Below are 2484 nucleotides of genomic sequence, written 5' to 3' on the forward strand. Positions count from 1 at the left end.
TTGCATAGGGTTTTACTAATCATCACCCATGTATCGTGCTAAGAGGATCACTAAAAAGGGTGAATAAATGAAGATGCGTGGATGAGCACATGACTCAATCTCTCAGTTGCCCTCAAACTTTCAATCAAAAGGGGCGTTATTCATAAATCAAGCAAACTGCCAACACATCCCCGTCTGACAGTCACTTCTCCAACTCTGTCCCCCACACTTCTACTGATCATTACAGCAGGGGGGATGCATTAGAGAGACCCGTAGTGCTTAATATGCTTTTAAAATGAACACTTACGCAAGCTTCTCTGCGGGCTCAGATGATAGTGTGCACTAATTACTCTATTAACCCCTCATTATTTTTTTCCAATCACCATCTCACACTCTCTCCTTTGCCATTTGTTCAACCACAACGCCCCATGCAGCAAATGGTTAAAGCAAGGCCATAATGACAAGGACGTAGCTATGTCCATGTGTGATGTAACCATGGCAACAGGCACCTGCCAATATGTCATCTAGCAAGCGGTGAGAAAAAAAAAGAAGCAAATAATGAGGGGTTTATTTGGTATAAGTGTTTTGTCATGCAGAGGTTTCATGGTAAATAAAGTATTGTGAGACACTCCATCTCCATCTCAGCGGGCGTAGAGTAGAAATCCAGTATCATATTTCCTCGGGCTCCACAGGTTCCACTTCCCGTCTACCACACAGAGAAGGATTTCATTTTTTCACTTCGGAAACATTTTATAATAACCATCATTTATAAATGGTAAATTGACAGTTAATTACTTAATAGTTATTTTACTGTTAACAAAATGATAATTAATAATTATTAGTAATGCTAATTTATGTTATTCTAGCAGTTTATTGTTGCACACATTATAACATTTCATATACTATATATAAGTGTCTGTTAATGATTAAGATATTATTTGTAAACTTTTAAGAAATTGCTTGTAAAACATCTATAAACATAGCTATTTGTAACACTTTGTTAATGGTTAATAATTGGTTTGTAAACCGTCTATATTGAAGAAAATTAATTATATGCACATAACGTAGGTGCAAGGTTATCAGAAAAGCATCAGCTTGGATCTAATAATACAAAAGCCATTCTTCTAATATCATGCTTCTAGATATCAAACATGTTATTTATATTTATGTCTATTCTGATATATGACATGATGAATATGACATAAATTAACATATTTGATATTCACACCTACGGGCAATTTAGAGTCAACAATTAACCTAGCCTGCATGTTTTTAGTCTCACTTACAAAATAGATAAAAAATGTTATAATGTGTACAACAATAAAGTGATAATAAATAGTTTACTAATGTAATCAGAATGTAATTGTTAACGTCTCTTATCAGCTATGATACGATATAGAATTTATAAACAGATTATTTCATATTACACAAACTACTGATAAAATAACATCAATTATAGCACTAATAATTTCTAAACATTATTAATTATCATTGTATTGTTTGTTAACAGTAAAATAACTATTAACTAAGTTCAATTAACTATCAAATTACTATTTATAAATGATGGTTATAATAAAGTGTTAAATGCACTTTTTCCACCAAAAGAAAAAATGAAATTGGAGCAAACTAATGTTCAACAATGATTTCCACTGTTGTTATTTTCCTGCACACACAATGTAACGTGAGTATAAGCTCTCTCCTTTTCCTTAACGGTGACGCTCGCTCTCATACCATAACAGGTTTGTCACACGGGGCAGCAGGATATAATGACTCAATCAACACTAGTGGTCCGGCTATAGGAGTGTGCATGCACGTGTATGTCACAGATGCAGGAGAGAGATGCACCTCACATGAAAAATTGAAGCTCCAGGTTGACAGACAGTGAAGGTTAGTGGCAGGCGGAGAGGAGCTTGTTGACAAGGATGGAGATATAAATATTGACCCGTGTCAGCTCCAGTCATTATTACCTGCCATACAGGGCTGGACAACTGCTGCTGCAGCACTGGGGGTGAAACTGTGAGCTTGTCAGTTTATTATACCTTGATTAGGACATACAGCAAAATATCGAAGGGGTAAATAGGCTACTTCCTGGTGTTCTGTAATTCATTTGATTTTAATTTACTTCTACTTAGGGATGCACCGATTGCAAAATTATTATAATTGTCAATTATATGACCAATATATTTAACCCCTTAAAACTCAGACAGCCCGCTGGTTGCCCCGGCCGCTATTCTGTCTTTCGGAGGTTGCAGCAGGCTCAGTTTTCAAGATTATTTAGAAAAAGAATGATAAAATAACGCTACGAAATCACGCTAAATTTTGGCAAGGAAAAACTAGCACGGCCATATTCAAAGAGGTCCCTTAACCTCTGACCTCAAGATGTGTGAATGAAAATGGGTTCTCCGGGTACCCACGAGTCTCCCTTTTACAGACATGTCCACATTATGATAATCACATGCAGTTTGGGGCAAAAAACATGCAGTTTCTTGCATGCGGTACAAATGT

This window comes from Sebastes umbrosus, chromosome 3 (assembly GCF_015220745.1).
Source record: "Sebastes umbrosus isolate fSebUmb1 chromosome 3, fSebUmb1.pri, whole genome shotgun sequence".
NCBI classification, from domain to species: domain Eukaryota; kingdom Metazoa; phylum Chordata; class Actinopteri; order Perciformes; family Sebastidae; genus Sebastes; species Sebastes umbrosus.